Genomic DNA, 26,919 nt, shown 5'->3' with positions numbered 1-26,919 from the left:
TTCTTTCTCTACATCTTTTATTTTTAAAAATGGTATATTATATGGCTTGAGAAAGACAGGTTGATGACCTCTAAGTAAAGTATGCACTGATGGCCTTTCACTTTTCCTGGTTTTTCATTAAACACATTTCTAAACTCTGATAAATTCCTACGCTGTAGCTTTTGTAGGTCATTAAGAGTGTAGCTTCCATTGCTTTAGAATCTACTACACTTCTAAAATCTTGATCCTCACTCTAATCAACATCTATATCATCTGGTACTTGCTTTGGTTCACAATGTATTGCAAATAGTTACAACTTTTCCCACAGTTTAAGATACAGAACTTAGTTTTCACATAAGTATTACTTTTAGGTTCAAAAATAAACAATTCTTTAGCATTAGATACAAAACAAGCCTCAACTTTCACTATCCAATGCATGCCAAGAATTATATTTTCTTCCAGACTAGAGATCACTAAGAATCCATGTTCAACGGTTTTGCCTTCTGTACTGAATGTTAAAAGTACCTGAGCTTTTATCAGTTTGCTTTGCTTACCTGTATCTCCTCTTATCTTTACACCTACAATGGGCATTTCCACCAAATTCTTACTGTACTGGATTTTGTCTGTAAACTGTTCAGATATATCACAAATAAGCCTATCAGTATCAATAAAACAGTTTCATTCCCACTGATAAATCTTAATCTTAATCTAAGGACATCCAAAATCTCAATCATCATCTCAGTTATTAGACACTTCATGTAAGAAATCACCTTCAATTTCATCAAATGCTACATCTACACTGTTTTTGTGGGGTTTTATCAACTTTACTGGTATCATAGCATTACTCTGGTTATTCATATTGTCAGGTAAAGATTGAACACAGTGAACGGATTAAATAACACAACTAACATCAGTTATTATAGGAGGAACACAAAGTATATTACTGTCAAAATTACATTACCTACTTAGATATTCTTTCACTTCATCCCATCAATTTGGATACAAATTTTGAATAACCACAGCTAACTTTCTCCAGAAAGCACATTTATCTTTGTTATCATCAGTCTGGCTCCAAACAAATCTCAAAAAGTTTTCATCTTTATTCTCTAAGCTTACACATAAATCACCTTTACTATTTGGATCATTACTCTGCATGACATTAATGAAAAAATGCTTTGACTGTGCTAGAATTCCATAACTCTCACTTACATCATCACAAACATCACTTACCTTACCTGTATTCACAAATAACTCTGAAACTTCATTATTCTTAAACTTTACGAAAACTTGATACTCATCATTATCATCATCATCCTCATATTCTTCCAAAATTACTTTATCAATAACATCATTAACAGCACAAGTCTCATCACTTCAAAGTCACACACCTTATCTACATTCATTTGCAACAAGCAGTCTTGGGCTTACCAGCCTCAGTTATTTCACAGTTCTCATTCAAATCTACATCAAAAGTATCACATAATTCAGATTCAAACAATAACCACCTGTTTTGCATATATCAATAATGCAATTGTCTGACCAAGAGTAGAAATTATTAGTATACACTACATCAAAATGCTCATTACTCTCACATTCTGGTTTGTGATTAGTATCTACATTATCACAATTAAACATAGTATTCCAAAACTTTTGATCTAAACATACTTGAGAAATCTGACATTCCATCTGTTCAACCTCAGGTACCTATACCACATTATTAATACTGTTATTATTGTGTGTAAATTGGGGGTCCTGTACTTGTTCTGTTTCCTTGCCCCAAAACTGCAGACTTTCATTGAGGTGGACCACCATTTCCTGAATGGTCACCCCTATGATTGTTTCCTTTATTAAACTACCCATGGCTATCACCATTATTCCTATTCTGCTGATGTTCAAAGTTTCTGTCTCTATTACCACTCTGATTGTGATAGAAGTTACCATTATCTATGTTTCTGTAGTTATCACTATGATCTCTTTCATTATTATTGTTATGGTATATGTTTCTTTCTGCTGTCCGATCCAGCCTGTCAAAATAAAGTAAAAATTGTTCAAGGGAATCATCAGGTCTGTGTACTAAATCTCACTGCAAGCTTTCTGGTAATCTCCTTTTTAGTGCATCAATCAATGTCATTTTGTCAAATGGCCTGTCAAAGTGTGTTAATTTCTTATGTTGATTCTTACAAAACTCTTTCAGTGTACAGTCCCTATTCTTATTATTTGGACCATTCAGAAATTCACTTTTAATTCTCCCTTGTTCAGCTTCTGACAAAAATTTATTTAAAAAAGTGCTTTAAAAAATATAATATGTTTCCCACTGACTTAAATTTATGTTTGTCCACGACAGAGCTTCACCTTCAAGACATACTTTAATGAACTTAATTTTTTTATCATCACTCATGCCCAGCACAAAACTTTCTCTGCAGTGGTGCAGAAAATCCACTGGATGTAAATTCTCTGATGGAAAACTTTTGATTTGAATATTGGACCACACAATACTGTTATTTGAATACACATTGTTGTGAATGCAATTTTTCTGAACTACTGAAATTTTTTTGATCTAAAACATTTACATCAGTTAGCATACTGTTTTTAACATTTAAGATTTTTTGATATAAACTACTGAAATTCTGTTCCAGTTTTTCCTCTGCAGCCTTCTGTTGAACTCTGACATCATTAACATTCTTCTCCTGATTTGTGGATTGAGCAACTAACTCGTTTTCTGAAACACTAAATTTGCTTTTTAATACACTGACATTGTGATTCACACTTGTTAAACCATCTAACAACCATTTTTTAGCTTTGAAACCTGATCACTAAGTTGGTCGATTTGGTATTGTACTCTGTCCAATTTATCTTTGGTTTCAGTTAATATTTCCATTAACGGATCAGTAACTGCACTCAATTTTGCCAAAATCAACTGAATAATGTCAGTTTTAACTGTTTCTCTGCTGCCTACATTTTTATTTGGTTTAAACATGTCTAGGTTACGTCCAACAGCTTTCACTTCGTCAATACTACCCTCGTCTCTATTCATTTTCCTAACAATCACATGAATTCTAATGGAACTGACAAATAGACCTCATTTTGGTATATTACACAGTAATTAAAGTTGTGTTGAAAAGCATTTACTTAATATGATTTTAGGGTAGGTGTTGCTATCAATAATCAACACAGAAATTGTTTGTTCTTTGTTGCTATGACTGTGATCATTGGTGAGCAATGGGATTTCAGCCTCTTGAGTTTTGGCCGCTGTTGACAAACAGCTCAAACTGTGGAATCCTGTATCATGATTTCATTAATCTAGTGATAATAAAATACCTGTGCCTTTTCTTGTTCCCAGAGCAACAAAGGAATCATTGCCTAGACAATGAGAATCCACATAGACAATGCAGACTCAGCTGTGTCAAGATGGGGCTCTATGAAGTAATATACACACATCAAAAATTTTTGATTCACCCCAGTTACCAGAACTCCTGAAAATAGACGTTGACCCCGGATATTGTATCACAGTCAGAGTCCCTTTGACTGTTAAGATATGTCACTAAACCAAAAGATGTAAACAACAATGTATGAGCAGCACCTATTAGACAGAGGGAGTCCAACTGCCAATCAGTTCCAGTCATTCCACCATGAAGGAGATACACAGCTCATGTTGTCTGTAGTTCAACTATGCCTAAACAGTCACTACCACGATTTGATCACATCCACATTATTACTTTGTGTTAGGAAGGGTTCTCAACAAGCGTAGTGCCCAGGCATCTCGGAGTGAACCAAAGTGATGTTGTTCAGAGATGGAGAAGATACAGAGAGACAGGAAATGTCAATGACATGCCTCGCTCAGGCTGCCCAAGGGCTAATACTTCAGTGGATGACTGCTACCTATGGATTATGACTCAGAGGAACCCTGACAACAATGCCATCATGTTGAATAATGCTTTTTGTGCAGGCACAGGACGTCATGTTACAACTCAAACTGCGTGCAATAGGCTGCATGATGCACAACTTCACTCTCGATGTCCATGGCGAGGTCCAGCTTTGCAGCCACAACACTATGCAGCATGGTACAGATGGGCCCAACAACATGCCAAATTGACCACTCAGGTTCCTGGCAATACTAAATCATATTGAAAATTTCAAGTCATCAGGAGAAAATCAGATAACAGCCAAATTATGGAAGTATACTAGCAAAAATACAATTGTCTTACTCCAGAAACGTTTTAGGAGATATGGAAGAAATGAATCATTCCATAAGAATGGAAAATGGCCCTGGTACACCCTCTTCACAACAAAGGTCCTCAATCTGATCCCAACAACAATAGAGGGATTTACCTGGTCGATGTGACCTACAAGATATTGTACAGATCTTTACCAGAAAGAGCAGAATCTCAGCTGGATTGCCAAATTGGGGAGTATCAAGCAGGGTTTAGGAAAGGAAGATCCTACCCTAAACAGATCTTAAACCTCAGAAGCATTTTAGCATATCAGAAGCAGAGGGTGAAACCATATATAGTGATTTTTGTAGACTTTCAAAAAGATTACAATTCCATAGACAGAGAATGGGTATTCAGTATTTTGGAGGAGTTTAACTTCGATGGGAAAACTCATGAATACGTCCTCTAAAGTCAGATTCATGGGTGAACTATTGGAGCCTTTTGAGATCAAAACACAGGTCTGACAAGGGTACAGTCTCTCACCCCTGCTGTTTAACTGTGCACTCAAAAAAGTTGTCAGGGAATGGAATGCAAGAATGAGAGGGGGAATAAGACTTAGAACAAAAAAGAAAGGAATCATGATTAAGTGTTCGGTATTTTCTGATGACATGGCACTGCTCACGGAAACATGGAAGGAAGATGAAGAAAAAATTGCCAAGTTACAAGAGCAGGCAGACAAGATAGGACTTGAGATTTCCTACAAAAAAATGAAGATTATGACAAGTATACTAGGCACTCCTAAGAAAATTAAAGTTGTTGTTGTTGTTGTGGTCTTCAGTCCAGAGACTGGTTTGATGCAGAATTAAAGTAGGAACTCAAAAAACAGAAGTGGTTAGGAGTTTCAAGTACCTAGCAGAATGGATTGAATGGGACAACCCTGAAGTGAAAGCAATGGAAGCAAGAAGGACCAAAATGGAACAACCTTTCCAGGAAACCAAAAGCACAAACAATAAGAAAGACCTCTCTTGGAAGACCAAAATAAGGCATTATAACACAGTCATTAAGTTGGAAGCATTCTATGCAGCAGAGACACTAGTCATAGGAAGGAAAGGGCAAATGGAGAAACTGGAAATCAAGGAGAGGAAAATTTTGAGGAAGGTCATGGGTCCCACATTCCAAACTAACAAACAAGTGTTCTATAGAGACAAAGCCCTCTATCCAAAGTTGAACAGATTCTCGGAAACCATGAGGAAAAGGTGGATTGATTTCTATTTCTGTGTACACATACTCCAAATGAATCCCAACAGACTAACTAAACAAATATTTGACTTCTTTTATAAAAAGAAAAGACTAAACCCTACTGGTTTAAGGAAGTGAAAAAGAATTAGAGAGAACTCCAGAACCGAAGTCATGTTAAAGAATGCTACAACCAAGACCGTGACCAAAGACAAAACTAAGAGGTTCCAAGTTAAGATCAACACCAGGAAACCGATTCAAATATCAGAGGAGGAAAGAAACAAGAGATCAGATAGAATGAAGAACTATTGGGAGGAAAAGAGAGCACAAGTATCTAAGAAGTGATTGATCTGACGTACCCCAAAGACAGGTGATTTGAAGTGAAAAAAAAAGTACTAAATTTCTTCAGGTTCTGGTTTTCTTTCTTCCTTTTATGTCAACCAGCACAGAAATTATAAATGATGTCTCCATTTATAAACACAGGCACACTGTGTCACCATTCTACATTTTCTGTTCAACTTCAAAAACCTAGCTGGCATCATGTCATGTGTGGTAGCACTTCTAAAATATCACAACATCTAAGGACAATTAAGCCCTGTATTTTCATTTGAAAGTTGCGTGTATTTCTTTGATAGGCATCTAACAGTTTTTAATTATAGATGAAGTTCACTTAGGGATGATAAATTTGTACTTAAACTGTAACTGAACACATTTATGGGAATCTGGTATTAATATTCATGTTACTCCACAACACTTTTCTTTCCTGAGTACAGTGTTGAATGACGTCTGCTTACAACAGAATAAGTAATTAAAGAATAGATTCTTGGGATCCAACAATATAGAATACAGTAATAGAATCTAAAAGGTAGTACAGATTTTGTATTTTGAATAAATAGTTTTCACCTGAATCATTCTACTGACCATGGACTGATCAGATAGATGGTGGGGTGCTGGGGGGGGGGGGGGGGGAGAGGGGGGGGGGCACATACATGCGATGAATTTTTTTTTTTTTTTTTTTTTTTTACAACCACCAGGGGTACTTTCATAATAAAGGAATTTGAGAAGTCAGCTAGCGATTTTTATGGTAATTTATCTCAGAAGAATTAAATATCTGAAAAGTGTTTAAAGGTATGCAAACTTAATGCAGCATATATAAATATTTTTATGCATGTGCCCTGGTCAGTTCTCAGAGATAAAATATCAATAGTGTCATTCAGCCAAAAGAGTTACAACAAGTAGACATCACCCGACAGCTGAAAGCCAGTTAGGTGAAAATGAGATTACTAGGAATGGGGAGCCAGTGTACTATAAGTAATCATCAAAGAATAATACTATTCACTTGCTTTTTCTCTCTTTTGTAATGGATTTGCATAAAAAATGTAGATCAATAGCAGCTCTTACCTTTTATCAGGGTAAGAAAAATGTGAACTGTGATTATATGTATAAATTGTTTGTTAATTTTGCTTGCAATGAAACATTTAACAATGACTTAGTCACATTATGTAAGTGAGAAATTTAAGCTTATATATGAAGGAGAGTGTAACATTGCATTTCTTCATCTAATAACATTCAGAAATATTTGTTCAATAGCTATTACATCAAAACTGGTTGCTTTTACAAGCCATAATATAGTTAAAAGAGAAATCTCGAATCCTCCTCAGGGGATACCACCTTAATATAGCACTGTCCGTGCGGGAAAGGAGGTTTGCATGCTCTGGATCTGGAGGACTATGGCGGCAGTAGTGTCAGCAGGGTCACCCATGCCAGACAGGCTGAAGGGGAGGAATTAGACCAAGTGTGTCCCACAACGACCTATCAAAAACCTGTCTCCTATCCTTTTCCTATCCCCAGCCCATCCTTTTTCTTTTCCTTTCAAATTCCCCCAATTATCCAATGCTGGCAGTTTAACCACATATAGGGGTGCGGAGGAAATGCCAAGACCATATGCTGAACATCTGGTAAATCATCAGTGCCTGGGTGATAATATGGCAGCCCCACCAAGGCAATCAGAAGTGGTGGGCCAATCACTCGCCCTTCTTAAATAACCTGATTACTGAAACTGAGACGAGAATACAAAACCTATGAATGAACTGGTGACAACCTTTGGCATGAAAGGGAAAACAAAAATTGGTTTTTGGAATATACGAACCTTGAGGGAGAGTAGCAAGCTGAAACAAGTTATAATGGTACAGCCTCCCCCAGGACTCATATGAAATGTCCAATACTACCTTTTTTTATATGCATCCAGATAGTTATCAGACAATTCAGTGCTTCCTAAGGCATTGTATGTGTGTCTATATATATATATATATATATATATATATATATATATATATATGACTTACCAAACAAAAGCGCTGGCAGGTCGATAGACACACAAATAAACACAAACATACACACAAAACTCTAGCTTTCGCAACCAACGGTTGCCTCGTCAGGAAAGAGGGAAGGAGAAGGAAAGACAAAAGGATTGGGTTTTAAGGGAGAGGGTAAGGAGTCATTCCAATCCCGGGAGCGGAAAGACTTACCTTAGGGGGAAAAAAGGACAGGTTTACACTCGCACACACACACATATCCATCCACACATACACAGACACAAGCAGACATTTGTAAAGGCAGAGATGTCAGTCGGGACGGAAGTACAGAGGCAAAGATGATGTTGAAAGACAGGTGAGGTATGAGCGGCGGCAGATTGAAATTAGGAATTAGCGGAGATTGAGGCCTGGCGGATAGCGAGAAGAGAGGATATGCTGAAGGGCAAGTTCCCATCTCCGGAGTTCTGACAGGTTGGTGTTAGTGGGAAGTATCCAGATAACCCGGACGGTGTAACACTGTGCCAAGATGTGCTGGCCGTGCACCAAGGCATGTTTAGCCACAGGGTGATCCTCATTACCAACAAACACTGTCTGCCTGTGTCCATTCATGCGAATGGACAGTTTCTTGCTGGTCATTCCCACATAGAACGCTTCACAGTGTAGGCAGGTCAGTTGGTAAATCACGTGGGTGCTTTCACACGTGGCTCTGCCTTTGATCGTGTACACCTTCCGGGTTACAGGACTGGAATAGGTGGTGGTGGGAGGGTGCATGGGACAGGTTTTACACCGGGGACGGTTACAGGGGTAGGAGCCAGAGGGTAGGGAAGGTGGTTTGGGGATTTCATAGGGATGAACTAAGAGGTTACGAAGGTTGGGTGGACGGCGGAAAGACACTCTTGGTGGAGTGGGGAGGATTTCATGAAGGATGGATCTCATTTCAGGGCAGGATTTGAGGAAGTCGTATCCCTGCTGGAGAGCCACATTCAGAATCTGATCCAGTCCTGGAAAGTATCCTGTCACAAGTGGGGCACTTTTGGGGTTCTTCTGTGGAGGGTTCCGGGTTTGAGGAGATGAGGAAGTGGCTCTGGTTATTTGCTTCTGTACCAGGTCGGGAGGGTAGTTACGGGATGCAAAAGCTGTTTTCAGGTTGTTGGTGTAATGGTTCAGGGATTCCGGACTGGAGCAGATTCGTTTGCCACGAAGACCTAGGCTGTAGGGAAGGGACCGTTTGATGTGGAATGGGTGGCAGCTGTCATAATGGAGGTACTGTTGCTTGTTGGTGGGTTTGATGTGGACGGACGTGTGAAGCTGGCCATTGGACAGGTGGAGGTCAACGTCAAGGAAAGTGGCATGGGATTTAGAGTAGGACCAGGTGAATCCGATGTCTGCTTGTTAACATTCAACATATATATATCATTCTATCCTATTTGATAAAAACTTGATATTCATTGCAAAGGTATGTGGAATATTCTAGAGGGACGTGCGTTGTAATTATCAGTGAATTGTTGTCATTGATAAAATTATGTACATATACTTTATTTTGGAAGCTATTGTTAAAATTCTATATAAAGTAATGTAGCAAGGCTGTGAGTGAGTTGTTGTTTTGTCAGTCAGTTTTAAAGTTACTTTTGGAAGTCAAAGAGATCAGTGAATTCTGTCAGTGTTTTGTTAACATGACGAGTGTGCAGTTTGGATGTTAATTAATGTGAATAACATTTGTAAAGCATGAAAAATATCTCATTCATTCTTCAAAGGACCAGGCAGAAGAAACTCAAGAAACATTCAACATGAGTTGTTACGTTTGGTAGAGTTGAGCTGGGATTGATGTTGAAATGTGGAAATATGTTTAACAAGTGACTGTTTCAGGTGAATGTAAAATGAATCCAATGCATAAAATGTTTTGAAAAATGCTGTGTTGTGGACAAGTAAAATGAATGGATGTTGCCACATGGGAAGAGTTGGTGTGGATAAAAAAGGACCAAATTCTCAGACAGCACCATCAACCATCAGATGAGTAACAGTTTATTTTCTTAATTAGTGTTTTTGTGAAAGTGACAAACATATGTGTGGGAAGTTTTATATTTTATAATTTACTATCACTGATAAAGACTACGTAAAAATGAGCAAGAAAAGAGTTAGTAGTGAATCTATAGAAAACACTTCGGACCTAGGAACAAGTATCAGTGAACTATTGCCCAATAGTAATCAAAGTGTAGGTCAAAGGTTTAATGGAGAGGATTCCAGTGAAAATGTCACTATGAGTACTCCAATTGCACAGGGAAGAGTAGGCGGAGATGATTTGTTAATGTTATTAATGCAGCATATGAAAGAAGCAAAGGAACAGATGGGAGAGATTAGACAGGATATCGGTCAGCAAAGCCAACACTTGAGTCAGCAATTAAGTGGAAATACTAATCAGATAAGGGAAATCCAGGAGGGTTAGGCAGCACTAAAAATTACTGTTGAGACAAGGCAGGGTGAACTCAGTACTTGTGTAGGAGCAGTAGAAGGAAGGTTAGAGATATTAGAAATTAACTTCACACAAGAGTTATCCAAAAATGAGGAGAGATTCAAAAAATTAGATAAACATTCTAAATTTAAAGTAGAGGTTGTCCAGACTAGGAGAGTTTTAGAAGAAAAAGTAGAATCTTACAAGAGGAACTATGAGTCAAAACTTACAGACACTACTAATCAAATGAGTAGTGTAGAACTGAAGTGTGATGAGAAAATAGATTTGTGTAAAAATAATGTTGTAGAATTAAGTAGGAAAGTTGTAGAACTAAAGAGGGTGTAGCTCAAAGAAATTTTGTTAGCAATAATAACTGTGTATGGGGTGGCATAACCTTAAAATGCTTTCCAGGAGATAGTAAATTACATCCTGTTGATTTTTTACAGCACTGTGAAGATAATTTTAGTAATGACATGACAGACAATGCTAAAATTGAATTTGTTAAGAGATTTTTGGATGGAGAAGCAATCTCATGGGCCAATCAGAATGTTAATTGTACTATAATGAATTTGAAAGAAAGTTCATAAATAAGTTTGGCTCAGAATCTGAGCAAGCTAGGGTTAAGAGTGAGTTTTTGAATGATCAAATGTATAGGGAAGGTGATGGTAGCTTGAAGTGTTTTTGTGAAAACCAATTGAGGAAATTAGTACACTTAGACAAATCTTTTGACAAACTAATACAAATAGATGCCTTAAAAAGGAGATTACCAAAAAGAGTACAGTGGGAGTTGATTTATGGACAAGACAACTCCGTAGATCAGTTCTTGAGGTATGTAGATAAGTTGGATAGAGTCTTTGAGAGAAATGAGAGGTTAAGTAATGGTAGATTTGGAGGCCAACCATCTAGGGGTGGAATCGGAGCAGTAATCAAGGTAGGAGTGACAATGAAAATCAGAATAATAATACTGGTTACAATAAAGTGATATTAGATGGATCAACCATGGAAATGGGAATGGAAACAGAGGGTAGGACAACAGGGAGAGACTTTGGGAGAATAATAACAGACAACTGGAGAATCACCAATCAAGACCAGGCAATTTAAATGGACAGATGCCTCATTGGGAGCCTGTCAGTTTGGGGCAAGAAATAAGCACCACTGGGCTGTGTGGACGAGCGGTTCTAGGCGCTTCAGTCTGGAACCGCGGGACCGCTACGGTCACAGGTTCGATCCTGCCTCGGGCATGGATGTGTGTGATGTCCTTAGGTTAGTTAGGTTTAAGTAGTTCTAAGTTCTAGGGGACTGATGACCTCAGATGTTGAGTCACATAGTGCTCAGAGCCATTTGAACCATTTTGAAATAAGTACCGAAATCAGGCTAAACACCTCTGGCCTAGAGATATCGAAAATAATTACAGAAGACAGAGTAATTAAATATATTGGAGTGGAAATGACAGAACTAATGTAAGAAGAGCACATCAGAATAGCAAATTACAGTTTGACAGTAAATTCCGGAAAAGTATGAATGAAAGTGTTGAATATAGAAGTAATAGCATCTGTAAGAATGTTGAAGAAGTTCTGTTAGAGGAGGACACTATTTCAAGTCTATATAAACAGTGTGACGAAGAAGTTTGCGAAGAAAATGTTGGTTCTGATGGTAATCTTGATGAGTTTGGATGAAGTAAATTAATGGAGGAAGAATCTATTACTGTTAAGCACTTAAGTGATGGTACTTGTACTGGTGTACTTGTCAACAATTCTGATGATAATTGTAAAGATATTGTAGAAGTGCCTAGTATTGGAGATGATATCATGTGTGACGATGTTGATAGTGAAAGTGACAGTAGAAATGTTGAATGGGAGGAAGAATTAGATGGTATGGTGTATATGAGGGTTAAAGAAGATTTAATTAATGGTGAAGAAGATAATGTCGGTAGTATTTGTGAAGAATATGAGAACCAGATTGTACCAATGGAAACTGGGAAGGTATCATCAGATAAGGAACATGTGGACAGACATTATGATTTAAATGTGATGCTAGAAACTTTATGGGATACTGACAAGGGATACAGAGACAGCGACAGAGTAAAATGGTCCATCAAGATTATGTTTGAAGAATTGCATTCCAACTGGGAAGGTAGAACCAATCAGTAGGCTTACAATGAGATCAGTTCTGAGAAAAGTAGACAGTGTGTAAAAGAGGGACAAGACATCAAGCAGTCATCTGATGTAGCTCTAAGTAAAATTCAGACAAGTATGAGAAATTTTGCAGAAAAAAATGATATAAATGACTAGGACAAAGATGAGGAAAGCAGGAAGGAAAATGTTTTGGGTTGCCCTTATGTATGTATAAAAGTTGCAAATTATGAAGGAGTTTGCCTATTAGACATAGGTAGTCCTATCTGTGCCATTTCTGAAAAATTTAGAGACCAGATAAGACATAGTGCTGACTTTGAAGAATATCCTGTTATTGGAATCAAAATTAAGAAAGCAACTGGTAGGCACAGCAAAGTTGTAAACAGGCAAGCCTTAATATCTTTCACCATTAATGATGTACAGTATAACCAATGATGTTTTGTAGTACCTGACCTCAGTGAAAACATTTTGTTCAGAATGAATTGGATACAAGGAGTAAATGCAGATTTTGACTGGAATAACAAAAAGTTAAGGCTTACCAACCCAAAGACAGATGTAACACATTTGACTGAACTAATCATCCAAAATTGCCTAGAGAACAATTTTCAAATTAGAAGAGTGATTTGTGCAAATGAAAAGATTAACGTTAACAAAGAAGACAATGAAGAAGAATGCAGTGAAGACAAGTATGCTGAATTAGTGGCCACCAAACTGAAAGAAGCTGGAAGTCTAGATGAAGAACAGACAGATCAGTTGTTGTGGTAATAAAAAGATGTGTTTAGCGAGAAACCTGGAAAAGTGAAAAACTATGAATGCAGACTTAAACTAAAACCTCATGAATCATTTTTCATCAAACGATATGGGGTACCCATCTCAAAAAGAAAAGCTGTGGATGAAGAACTACAAAAGACGGAAGAGTGGGAAGTAATTGAAAGGTGCAATAGTGCATACAATAACTCATTGTGAAACATGAAAATTTCCCATTCATTCATCAGTGAATCAGGCAGAAGAAACTTGAGTTAAGGAACATTCAACATGAGTCATTACAAAGTGACCAAGGAAATGAGTAACTATGAGCTTCATATCCTGGGATTGAGTGAAGTGAAGTGGCCAGAGTTTGGTGAAATGCAGACATCGGATGGAATTACATTCTTATACTCAGGATGTGAAGAGGAAGAGGAACACTGGAATGGAGTCGGGCTATTGTTGAACAAGGCACCAAAGAAAACCCTTCTAGAATGGAGACCTGTGTCCAGTAGGATCATGTCTGCCAGATTTAAGGCGAAGATCTGAAATGTGATGCTCATCCAACGCTATGCCCCCACAGAGACATCAGAGATTGAGAAGAAGGAGGAGTTCTATTACCTGCTGCAAGAAACTGTAAGGAAAGTGAGGAAGAAAATTATTCTCATTGTTATGGGAGATACCATGGTGGGAGATATCAGTGATGGGTTTGAACAGATAATGAGGGTTCATGGCTTGGGTGAAATGAATGATAATGGGGAAAGATTTAGTGACTTCTGCACAAGCCATGACCTTGTAATAGGAGGGACCTGGCTTCCTCATCAGAGATGTCATAAGATAACATAGGTATCCCCAGATCATATTACAGAAAATCAAATTGACCACATTGCAGTATCCAGGAAGTTCAGGAGGAGCCTGGAAGATGTGCAGAATAGAAGAGGAGCAGATGCAAGTAGTGACCACCATCTTGTTACTGCCAGTTTCTGAATGAAGATTGTGGCTTCCAGAAAGGAATTCAAGCCAAGGAATAGAAGATTCAATGTAGGTAAACTGAAAGATCCACAGATAGCTGAGGGGCTACAGCTGGAATTCCGGAATAGATTCCAGGCACTGAAACTGGAGAGACTGAGTATAAACATGGAGGAAATGTGGACAGAAATTAAGAATACTTTTGTGCAAGTGAGTCAGAGACAACTTGGCTTTAAAAATCACCTGCAGAGAGATTGGAGGTCTGAACATACCTGGAGGAAGATCACCCATAGAAAGGAGGCCAAGGGAAGAGTAACCCAGAACAGGCCCAGGCTACAGAAAGCACAGGCACAAGCTGATTATAGAACAGCAGATCGGAAGTGAAAAGGAGTGTGAGAAGAGACCACAGGAGATGGATAGATGAACAGGCTGATAGAGCAGAACAGGCAGCGTGGAGGGAGGCTGTGAAAGAACTATATATCACTAAGATGCTCTCAAAGAAAAGCTTCCAGAGGAACCAACCAGTAGGGAATAAGAAAGGTGAGATACTAACTACACATGAAGAACAATCACATAGGTGGAAGGAACACTTTAACGAAGTTCTAAACAGAGACTTTGGTAGTGAGGTAGAAGAACAAGAACAAATGGAATACAATGATCTGAGTCCCAGCATTGGTGTAAAAGTACCCACAAAAGCAGAAATTCAGATAGCCCCGAAGCAGATCAAGAATGGGAAGGTACCAGGACCAGATAACATAACATCTGAGATGCTGAAAACAGACTTGGACACCACTGCCGAGCTATTGTACATCCTCTTAGAGAAGCAATGGAGAGAGAAGAAATTGCCAACAGATTGGAAATGAGGCACTATCATGAAAATACCCAAAGAAGGAGATGTTACTAACTGCAACAACTGGTGGGAATTACCCTATTGTCAGTACCAAGTAAGGTACTTTCGAGGATCATTTTAAACCACATTAAGGATTCTGTGGAAGCAAAACTGAGGAGAGAGCAGGTGGGTTTTAGAAAACATCAAAGCTGTGTGGACCTTATCAATATTTTCAGAATTATTCTGGAACAAAGTGTGGAGTGGCAACACACCTTCTATCTCACATTAATTGCCTTTGAAAAGGATTTTGTCTCTGTCAGTCAAAGAGTCATGTGGGATACACTTGCAAAATATAGCATTCCAATGAAGATTATTAACATCATAAAGGAAATGTATGAAGACTATGAATACCAAGTACTACATAATGGGGAACTAACAGAGCCTTTCCAAGTTAATTCAGGAGTATGACAAGGGTGTATTCTTTCACCAACACTATTTCTTTTGGTGCTGGACCATGTGATGAAGAGAGTGATGGGGGGACAGAAGAGAGGTGTGCAATGGGGAATGCAGGATAGGCTCGAAGATCTAGATTTCACAGATGACATCTGCTTATGGCACAATGAAATTGAGACATCGAAGAGATACTGGTCAGGTTACAGAGAGAGGCCGAAGTTTCAGGCCCCAAGATAATGTTCGCAAAACCAAAGAAATGCGGATAAATTCGACCATCAAAAATAGGCTGGCCATTAATGGAGAGGAAGTAGACCAGGCCCAATCTTTCCTTTATCTTGGAAGTATTGTCACGACTAGAGGAGGCACTGAGGAGGACATCCGCGTACTCACATCTGCAGAGCTAATGGTGCGTTTGTTCAACTGTACCCTGTTTGGAGAAATAGGAACATCTCAAAGAAGACCAAATTCTGGCTTTTCAATAGCAATGTTTTGTATCACTGCAAAACTTGGAAGATGACTAACCACATCAAAAAACAGCTCCAAGTTTTTATCAACCACTGTCTCCAGCTTATTTTAAATGTGAGATAGCCAGATACAATGACAAATGAAGAACTTCGGAGGGAGACAAATCAGCAACCAATCAATGTACAAATCAAGGAACAAGAATGGAACTGGATTGGGCATACATTGAAGAAACTAGCTGGAGCTCTTGAAAGGGTGGCATTGGACTCGAACCGTCAAGGAGTTAGGAAACGTGGTCATCCCAACAGACTTGGAAAAGGATGAATGAGAGATAAGCTACAGGGGATGGGAAAACTGGAATGAAGTGAAGAGACTCGTTAGAAATCATACCAGATAGAGGAATTTTGTCATGGACCTATGTTCCAGAGGGAACGACAGGAACTAAGACAAGTCAAGTCAGCCAGAATTCTTGAATAATTTGTCGTAAGGTGATCACAATATTTGGCAAAAAACAATCCATCACTGCCACATGTAGGAAAACCAGTAGTGGAGCCACCAGACTGTTCCATCAACCCTCACAGATTCTCATAAGTCAGTAGGAACAGCAGTAGAATCACTGGAAGCAGAAAACTCAAAGCCTTAAGGATTTTTGATATTCTGCCTCAACAAGAATCCAAATTTAGCATAAGTAGGAGTACAGACCAGTCCCTCTCCCAATGATTTAAAATTTGTTAGCTACTCATTCCTCATTCTAAGAATGAATATTAATTCTCAGCTAAATTGATGTAGAAAAAACAAAGTTACTCAGCATGTTATGGTTTTAGAGGCCTGTCATCAATGTGTAATAGCCATTGTCTTTTAGTTGCATACAATTCATATGTACACTCAATTCTTAGTTATGACATTCTTTCCAGGGTTGTGCTCAGGAGGGTGCAAATACCAACCTTCATCCAGCCATACTGATTTAAGTCCTCCATGGTTCCCCTAAATTACTTCACCCAAATGTCAGGATGGTTGCTACTATAAGGGCATGGCTGACTACCTGTCCCATCCTTGCCATTCTAGCCCTATAAGTCTGTAAATGTCTGAATACGTGAATTTATTTTGTTGTTCTTAAATTATAATACCAAGACCTGCCGAGTATTCTTGTAAAAGAGATCTATAGATAAATAAAACTACTAATACTCCTATGAAATAAAACTACTGCTACTCCTATATTAAAAGTGATTGCATGCAGGAGAAACATCAACTATCAGCAAGACACACAAACAAAAAATAAGAAATACTGTTTTCTTCCAGAAGCTGCAATGGATAATAAAAGGTTTAAACCTACAATCTTTCTCATTGAACTATGCAGAAACTGTATATTTTCTTTGTGTAGCTGAGCATTTACTCAATAATGATGAAGTTGACTGTTTGTCCTTCTAGTCTATCACAGTGTTAATCATTTCTGCAGAAGTGACAAAAATGTGATGTCACTGTCTGTTTTTTGCCATAAACAGTGTACAGTGCAATCCCATACTTAAAACCAAGAAACTCAAATTATGATTTTTTTTAATATATAGCAGTAGAGATTAAATTCATCAAGCTTTTAATTATACATTGCTACTGATCATAAGATGGTAGCATACAAATACTAACTTTCACAACTTGACACAGTGCTACAACTCTATACAATTCAAAGTATCTTAATATTTAGATATGTGATGACCTTAATGCATTGTGTTTTAAAAGAGTCCTTACATAAGTAAAAACTAGTGAATGTGTTAAAATGCTATATATGAAAAACAAACCACAGACCTACAAGAACAAATTTTATACCTACACAACACCAATGTAATAAATATAGCAAGAAAGTTATCTTTAGAAATACAAATCTCCTGCAAAAGTAAAAAACAGTTGATTATATATAGTACAACTATTGACAATAAGTTACTATATGAATATTTAGAATGTATACAAAAATTCTCAAGAAGATTATTAGCAAAGCCAAGAAGCTGTATAACCAGGAATTTATGGTCAACTCTAGGAATAAACTGAAAACCATGTGGGTAGTTATCAATGAGACAGTCAGTAAGAAAGGAAAGATTAACACACTAACATCCATTAATAATGAGGAAAGTGATATACCTAACCCTAAAGAAATATATGAAGTATTCAATAACATCTTCCTAAACATTAGCAACAAACTTTCTTTTCAAATTAGTGCTCTTGTGCCCTATTCCTGATCAGACATGGACCTGTTCTCCAAAACCTTGTTTCTCAATCCAGTCACACCAGTTGAATTCTGTACTACTATAAGAAAGAAATAAAACTCACACTCATGTGGTATTTATTGCATATTGAATTACGTTTCAAAACCATCTGTCACCATGTGTCTTGCACCCTGTGAAATATAATAAACTGCTCCTTTGTGTTGGATCAGTTATCTAAAATTTTCAAAGCAGCAAACGCCATTTGTCTCTTATTAAAAAAAGAAGAAGAAGCAGAAAGAATAGATGTTAATAGCTAAAGACCCATTTCAATCCCATCAAGCATATCCCAAGTTCTTGAGAAAGCTGTACATGACTGTTTTACTCAGTTCCTGCAAAGCAACTGCTTATGAAACCATCATCACTTTGGTTCTTGAAAAGAGAGATCAATAAATGAGGTCTTATGTTCATTTTAAATGAAGTTTAGGGTGCACTTAATGACAGAAAGCAGACAAACTCAGTGACAGAAAGCATACAAGAAGAGAATTCCTTGATCTCACAAAAACATTTGCTTTTGTCAATGGTAAATTAGGCCCCCTTACATTATGGAAATAGGGGGAATTACAATGACTGGTATAGATTACACATCTCTCAGAAAAACTACAAAAAGTTGTAACTACCTCATAAAATGTTGGAAGCATACAGTCGAAGGAACAAATCATTAGACAAGGCATTTCTCAAGGTATCATACCTCACCCACTGATGTTTATTACATTTATCAACAATCTTTCTTGAAGCTGTTGAAAAGATCTACCAGTAATATTTGTTGCTGACACCACATACTGTGTTCAAATCACTGTGTTAATGAATTCCAGCTGGTAAATTGGTTAAACACAAACAAAGTGTTTCCAAAGAAGGACAAACCCATGTATATAGATTTTTGGTTTTTACATATAGTTTCAGCAAAGATAGATTATGTCAGATTTGACAATGTACCTATAAACTGAGAGGTAATCATTAAATTCCTTATAGTGTGGATAGATGACACTCTCTTGTGGGACATACATAAAAGAAGTTAGTAAACAGTTTGAGTAATCTGTGCAATGCATTTAATGTCCTGAGTAAAATCTGCGACAAAAAATATTAAAATGTGCATGCTTCGTACTTGTACGCTCTGAACTCATGCACTGCATTTCATTTCGGTTGTCTCACACAGACAGATATTTATTACACAGAAGAGAGTAATTAAGATAAAGAGACAAGTGCATCTCATCCCCATCACCAAACAACTATTTCTGTAGTTCAGTATTCTGCCAATACCTCATCTTTATATTCAAAATACAACATGTTTCATTCATGAAAAATTACATATTTATAAGAAAAATAAAGACATCCATCATTATCAGACCAATCTAATCCAAATGGTAATTTTTCTGAACAACAAGCTACTTGGAAGCTTAACATCTATATCCATATTCAGCAAACCATTGTGATGTGCATGGTAGAGGGTATGTCCCATTGTATCAGTTGTTAGATCTTTTCCCCATTACATTCATATATGGCACACAAAAGAATGACTGTTTGAGTGCCTCTGGGCATATTCTAATTAATCTAATCTTGTCCTCACCATCCTTGTGGGAGTGATATGTAGTGGGTTGTAGTATATTTTAAGACGTCAGTTAATGCCAGTATTTGAAACTTTGTAAGTACTCATAGGAATTCTCATGATAGTTTACATCTGTCTTCAACAGTTTGCCAGTTCAGTTATTTCAACATCTCTGAGACACACTCACAGTTCAAACAAACCTGTGACCATTCATGCTGCCTTTCTGTATATATATTCAATACCCTGTGTTAGTCATATTTGGCATGGATCCTACACAGTTGAGCAATATTATAAGACAGATCACATGAGTGTTTTTTAAGCAATCTCCTTTCTAAACTGATTGCATTTCCCTGTTATTCTACCAATAAGGCAAAGTCTGCTGCTGCCTGATTACCCCTCTACTGGGGTTATGTGATTGTTCCATTTCATGTCCCTATGGAGTGTTACATCATTTATTTTATGAGTTTGTCAATTCCAGCTGCAATTTACTGATTTTATAGTCATAGGATACTATTTTTTTCCATTTTATGAAAAACAAAATTTCACATTTTTGAACATCTAAAGTACGTAGCCAATCTTTCCACTACTTTGAAATCTTATCAAGGTCAGACTGTATATTTATGCATCTTCTTCTAGACTGTATTTCATTGTAAATCACTGCATCATCTGCAAAAAGTCTGATGTTACTATTAATGATGGTGCCTGTTTTGAAATTGAGTAAAACAAACAATGTATCAAATGCAACACATAATGAACAAGATGGAACACAGTCAAGAAATACCAAGAGAAGAAACAACACACATCAGAATCTACTCTGATGGTTTTGGAATAGGAAAGGCTGCAAAAACAAAGACTCTGACAACTCAAAAAAATATTAAAATTGATAGCATAATGAAACCTGGAGCAAGATTCAACCACATCCTCACCAGCACTGAAGATTGCAATAATCTGTCAAAGAGTGACTCTGCAGTTCCTATAGGTGGTTTCAGTGACGTGTACCATAATGACAGCTCTAAAGACAACACTGGGCAAGTTAATGAATGCAAATGTTATATTAACTAAAATACCTCACTGCTAAGATTTAATTGAATCATCATGTGTAAACAGAGAAATAACCAAAGCTAACAAGTATTTTGAAACAGTTTGCGAACATTTAAAAATGTAACACTTTTAGATATTAAGGAATGTCTCGGCTGTAACCATCAAACCTCTGACAATTGTAAGTGCTCGAGAGCTTATCATACAAGAAATGGTCAAGGCCTAAGTGAATTAGGAAAGACACTTCTGGCCCAGAAAATACTTACTATGGTAAATAATAAATTATCCCGTATCAGCAATTTAGAACATATATCTCAAAACTCAAAACCAGATCAGGGAAACTTATAAGGCTGACCAAGCCTGAAATGTGTCAAATTTGGTCAAAACTAGGAGCTCCATAACACAATACAAGAAACACACTTAAAGTGAATAATCAAACTAACCCCAATATAAGCAATGTACCATCTTGCACCAAAAAATGAGCTACTTCTGTTACATATAAGTGTACAATCCCTAAGAAACAAAGCCAGTGAACTACAGTACAGGCTGGAGGAAATTAATTGTGGCATTCTCTGTGTGAATCAACATTAGATTAAAAGTGCAGAAATGAGCTTATTTGTACCATTTGGCTACTGACTGGCAACAAGCTAATGTAGACCAAACAATGACCATAGTGAAGTGTCCATTTATACAAACAAAAATTTTAACCTAAAACATTCAGTTGTAGACCTTACAAGCTTGTCTGTTAGAGTACTTTTTGAAGCATCTGCCTTGGTTATACACATTCAGAAACTCATTATTGTAACACTTTACCAACTACCAGCTTCTGAGGAGGAAATATTCACAGAAAAACTCACTGCATTAATTTTACTGACTGCCAAATATAAGCAATATGAAACATTTATCACAGCAGACATTAATATAGATGTAAGAGTAAGGAGAAAAACTGTGGTTCAGAACCCTAAATATCTTAAGATCAATGAATTATTACTCCTTAAATTAAAAAAAAACTGATTATAATGGAAGTATTCCTTGATAATATAGTTAGCAACATGTGTAGGAATCAATTAGAGTGGGATACCATTAAATTAGAACTATCTGTCCATGATGGCATATGCCTCAAAATTGGATATTTGACACTTAATGATACTAGGTTGCTAACCACATACAGAGCTCTCAAGGAAGAGAACATTGAAATAATAAGAAATGAACTGAGTAGCATAGAATGGGCTAGAATAATAACCATCAACAAAGATATAAATGAAAGCTTTTCTGCATTCATATTCAACATAAAAATACATTAGTATGAGAAGTAACCTAGCAATATGCATAATCCACAACATAAAAAAGTGGTACACCCCACACCTCAATAAAATCAGAATCCTTTTACTCATGCTGAAGGAAAAAGATTGAAAGCAGTTAAGAAAACAAGAATAGATACATAAACTTAAGAAAAATATACAAATCTGAAATTAAAGCAGTAAAAATGAAAGCAAGTGATGAGTATATTTTACATTCTAAAAACAAATGTAGAGTTGCTTGGATCATAGTTAAAAGTGAGATAAACATGGGAAAGTAAAAAATCAGTAACCAAATTAATTGTAACACTCTAAACGCACACTTCATAAATTCAGTAAATGCCCATGCACCACCAAGTGGCAATTTAACTGATGCTGTAGTTATTCTTTTGCAGTCACAGAATAAAACAGATAAAAGATTTAACTGGCATTATATGGGGCCAACATATGCCACTAGTGGTCATGGAAGCGCGGTAACAGCTATACAATATGTGAATGCCGTCATCTGACCGATAGTGCAACTATATCCGCAGCATATTGGGGAGGCATTCGTCTTCATGGGTGACAATTCACACTCCCATTGTGCACATCTTGTGAATGACTTACTTTAAGATAATAAAATCACTCGACTAGAGTGGCCAGCATGTTCTCCAGACAGGGATGGATTGAAAAAGGCTATTTATGGACGTCGTGACCCCCACCAACACTCTGAGGGACCTACACCGAATCGACGTGTAGGAGTGGGACAGTCTGGACCAACACTGCCGTGATGAACCTGTGGATAATATGCCACAATGAATACAGGCATGCATCAATGCAAGAAGATGTGCTACTGGGTGTTAGAGGTACCGATGTGTACAGCAATCTGGACCACCACCTCTGAAGGCCTCGCTGTACAGTGGTACAACATACAATGTGTTGTTTCCATGAGCAATAAAAAGGGCAGAAATGATGTTTATGTTGATCTCTATACCGATTTTCTGTAGAGGCTCTGGAACTCCTGGGACTGAGGTGATGCAAAACTTTTTTGATTTGTGTGTATATCATTAATGTATTCTCTCTGCACTTCCTACTTTGAGGACCTGAATGCTTCCCCAAGGACTGCTGAGGATCGTTTTCCTGATGAAAAAACTTGCCTGAACACTTCTTCAACTTTGAATTTGTCATTCTCTTGGTGAGTCAGTGCAGAATCTTATGGAAATATGTAATTTTCAGTATAGGCTACTTATATACCCAAAAACAAAGCCATATTTCTTAAAGGGCTGTTAGTAGGCTACAGATTTTGTTAAAAGTAACTCAAAAGCTTTCTCAAGATCCTTTAACCTCAGACCCAGTGGTAACCCATATTCAGTGTCCATTTTCTGTAATTTCATTCATGATTTTCACCAGTTGTCCATGATGCTACAGTCACATTTAAGGCCATCTTGATCTTCAAATTTTCATTGACAATAAACTGGTTCACCCTTGTCTCCTACCTTCCAAACCACACAGAAGTTTTCCTGTAAAACTTGTGGGACAAGCACTCCTGGAAGAAAGGATATTTTGGAGACATGACTTAGCCACAGCCTCAGGAATGTTTCCAGACTGAAATTTTCACTCTGTAGTGGAGTGTGCACTGGTATGAAACTTCCTGGCAGATTAAAACTGTGCTGGACCGAGACTCAAAAGGCAAAGTTCCTTAGCTAGAGGCTCTGGCTAGATGTTTCATATCAGTACACACTCCACTGCAGAGAGAAAAATTAATTGTGGATGACTGTGAGTTGTTTTACATGCTCCACTGTTATTTGTTAGGAAATGCAAGCAGTTTACATGTGCATGACAAGCATTGCTTCAGTGACCTCCTGAAACATCCAGTTCCAGTAGTTGGTGATATACCATACTCACTGTATAATGTTGTATCATCTGTGTTACCTTTTGGTTTTGGACTGTCTCTACAACAGTTTCATTTACAGTGTGACGCCTGGTGTCTCCTTACAAGATTTATAAATCATCATTGTTCGTTTGAAATTACATCGTGAGAGAGGTCTATCAGTGTAAGATGTGAACCATTAAGTTCAAATGTTAGTTACCTGTATTATTACTGCAGTAAATAGTATGATCAGGTTTTTGTCCTTGATATCCAGATTAATATTATGAGTCAATAACAGCAAGTTTTCACTAATTAACTTGAAATATTTGCTATTTTCAATAGAGAAAGTGGAAAACTATTTATAAAATTCTTCATTTTCCAAATAACCTGCTGCACAAATACACAAAATGAGACAATCTTCAACTGTAATGATCTCACACAACATTTGTCTCAAAATATTTATATTAGTAAGTATACTTTATTCTTTGTCATCACAAGACTAACAGTAAGACTTTGGGTTATACTGCCTAGATGGATAGCCGTTGTGAGCAACATTTTTGAAATTTATATAAAATCAAATGCTGAGTTGGTGGCACAAAGGTCCAATAACAGGAATTAGTTAGCATTTTGAGGAGGAGACTTCCATCATTGCAACATTTAGGGCTGCACAATAAGGTGCACTGAATGAGGTAGCTCAAAAAACAGCACAGGAGTTCCAGCCTGGCTATCACAGCACACAGCAATTTTTGTTTGTTTGTTCAGCAATAATATACCAACATGAATTTATTTAATTCTCTATAAGGAAGAAGTGAAAGTTGAATAAACGCACACATACAATTGAGGTAATACTGAGTTTTGTGAAGAGAAAAAGCAGTTAGTGACTGGAATACCTTCTGAGACACAAGGCCACTGAGAAGAGTGCTAACAATATTATGAATGTTTTACTACAAGTTATTGACAGAGACATTCACTCACAAGTCTAGATTTCTTATAGACATTCACTGGAGATTTAAAAATTGTCTTAGAAAGTTTTCTCTAACAGAGAAATGTTGTCCAATGAAAAAGTAGCATTCAATATACCTCAAGGGATGTATGACTGGATTGATATACATAAGTCCTGGCAAATAATGCCTGTAAATTTCTGAGGCTGTTAGAGGCTGACACAGTTCTGTACAGGGGTGCACATCATTAGGAAATTATTATCAAGTACAGAGACACATGAATCTGGTGTACTGATTGACAAATGACACTTAATGTAAATAAATGTAAACTTATGTGCACAAGTAGATGAAAATACTTGGTACTGTCTGTGTGAGAAATAGTCTATCTCTAGACTCATTCACAGCCATCACGTATATAGCAAAATCCAGGCAGAAAAATTTGTGGTGGAATGACAACTTAAATTCTAGCTTCATACATGAAGGAGATGATTTTCATCTTTCAAGTAATTCTTGAATACTGTTTACTGATATGGCACCCTTTCCAAGTTGGACTAATGAAGAAGATTCAAAGAACTATGAACCTTATCATGGCTTCATTTGTGCAGGATGGGGGTGTCGCAGACATTATCAGTAAATACTGTGGGAGACATTACAAGGAAAGCATGGCGCATGATGGAGTACCTCGCTCACTAAACTCCATGGGAAGATAGATGGATAGGGAGAGAGAGGGAGAGAGAGGGAGAGAGAGAGAGAGAGAGAGAGAGAGAGAGAGAGAGAGAGAGAGAGAGAGAACTTCCTCTGACAAATAACTTATACAATAAACATAAAGTTAAAACTGAATAATTTGGGATTATTCTGAGGAGCGTCAACAATTCCTTTTCCCATGTGCCATATGTGAATGGGACACGAAAGGGGTTGGCTGCACGTGGTGGAGGGTGGGGTTGGGGGAAGGAGTAGAGGGAGTTGTGGGGAAGGAAAGGTCTTATGAATCTGGTAGTTGGCAGAATATGTATTCCCTTTAAGAATCTGCAAGATGGGTAAGAGGGAGGACTTGTGTCCCCCCACCCATGGAATATGGGGTAATGACTTTTTATTCATTACAGAAGTCTCATACATGCCTAGAAGCAAATGGCTAACCTTCAGTTCTCTGAGATATAATTTTTTTTTGTCACCTATAAAATTTAGTTCTTTTAGCATGATGAAATGTCTGAAAACGACTAGCTCATTTATATCAAAACGACAATTTTACAATCTTAACCCTCCCCCCATTTCATCTCGTTTTAACTTCTGCAAACATCCATGGCACTCTCCATAAGAAACTGCATAGTGTCTTGTGGATAACAGATGATTATTTAGATCCAACTACTCTAGATACAAAGGAACAGGAATTAAAAGCAGAATATTTGATCTCATATGAAAAGCAAACAAATTTATTCTGTGATGTATTTGCAGAAATAGGGTCTTATTCTGATAAGGAGGGAAAAGATCTCTATGAAGATTTACAGAAATTGATAAATGACAACTCCCACCAATAGGTGATAATGGGGGACTTTTTAAATGCAAAAGCAGGGCAGAAACTAAATATAATTTTTTAGTGGGAAATTCCAAATATGATGCCAGATATGTTACCAGAATTTACTGAGAAGAGTAATATGTATTTCTTTAACACAGCCTTTCAGAAAAACAAAAATAAGAAATGGAATTGTCATGGACCAAATTAAACTAAAAATGAGCTTGGCTATATGTTAAGGAAAACAAGAAAGCCTACCAAACATGTGTATAGTACATGATGTGATGATCCTTTCAAGTTGAGAGTAATCACACTCATGAGATGGAAAATGAAAATACATACAAAGGTAATAAGAACCAGTTTAATCAAGTTAGAAGTCTGGAATGTAGATTCTGAGAATTTGTTTAAGAACAAGGAGGTGCATCAGACTAAGCACGCAAGAAGTGCATCATCCTCAATGAATTCTGGACAGACATAGATGAAATGGCTAATTATTTAACAAAGATACTTATTTCCAGAATGAATCTTTCACTCTACAGCATAGTGTGCACTATTAAATAAATGGATAACCAAGGTGAAGTATGCTATGAAGTGATTAAATAGCAAAAATGGGAATATCCATAGTGCCTTAACAAATAAATATATTCACATTTTTAAAAGTTCATTCATATGTCTCAAATCCAATGCACTGCTTTCAGCACCACTGGTATGAGAACACAAGTATTTGAATGTAATTCAAACTGTGCGAGAGGTGGTTATAATCTGT

Source organism: Schistocerca cancellata, chromosome 1 (genome assembly GCF_023864275.1).
Source record: "Schistocerca cancellata isolate TAMUIC-IGC-003103 chromosome 1, iqSchCanc2.1, whole genome shotgun sequence".
Taxonomy (NCBI): Eukaryota; Metazoa; Arthropoda; class Insecta; order Orthoptera; family Acrididae; genus Schistocerca; species Schistocerca cancellata.
This window is presented reverse-complemented; position numbering follows the sequence as displayed.